A 766-nucleotide genomic window follows, 5' to 3' on the forward strand; every position below is an offset into this window, starting at 1 on the left:
CCCCTCCCCCTCCTCCCCCATCACCTGACTGAACCACATGCAGGTAAACTCTGTAGACCCAGAGGTGAGACTGACCCTGCTGACCTCAGATCAGTCCAGACTTTGCAGATGTTCTGTCACATCTGGTCCTCAGCTGAAACTGGACCAGAAGAAGGTCCTCTACACGAGCAGGTCAGGCTCATCTGGAGCTCAAAGACCACGAAGCACAGTCAGCGAGAGAGTCGGGGTGAGGGTTCTGAAAGGTTCTAGACCATCTGGAGTCTGTTGACCAACTGATGGACCTCAGATCCAGGAGGATCTTTGGTCCAGGTCCTGGAGCAGTCGACCAGATCTTGATTTTTGAGGAGTTGATAAGGGGTCGTGGGAGATTGACTCCAGTCCACATGGATTTGGTGGTTCTGGAGAAGAGCTATGAGCGGGTTGGACTCTACTAGAACCCCCGGTGGTCTTGGATTCTGTTTGTAGTGTCCATGGACCGGATCTCAGTAGTAGAGAGGAGGGGGTCTGGTTTGGGAGTCTCAGGGTTCCCAACTCCTCCCTCTGGGTCACAGGTGAGTCTTCAGCATCTGGGAGTCCGGATCCTGGGTGCAGTAGGCTGGATCAGGGATGGATGGACCGGGACCTTGCCTGCAGTAACTGGGGTGTTGCTGGAACCGGGCAGTCTGAAGTTCTGGTCCCAGTGGAACCGGGCAGTCTGAAGTTCTGGTCCCAGTGGAACCGGACAGTCTGAAGTTCCGGTCCCAGTGGAACCGGACAGTCTGAAGTT

This window comes from Kryptolebias marmoratus, unplaced genomic scaffold, assembly GCF_001649575.2.
Source record: "Kryptolebias marmoratus isolate JLee-2015 unplaced genomic scaffold, ASM164957v2 Scaffold80, whole genome shotgun sequence".
Classification (NCBI taxonomy): Eukaryota; Metazoa; Chordata; class Actinopteri; order Cyprinodontiformes; family Rivulidae; genus Kryptolebias; species Kryptolebias marmoratus.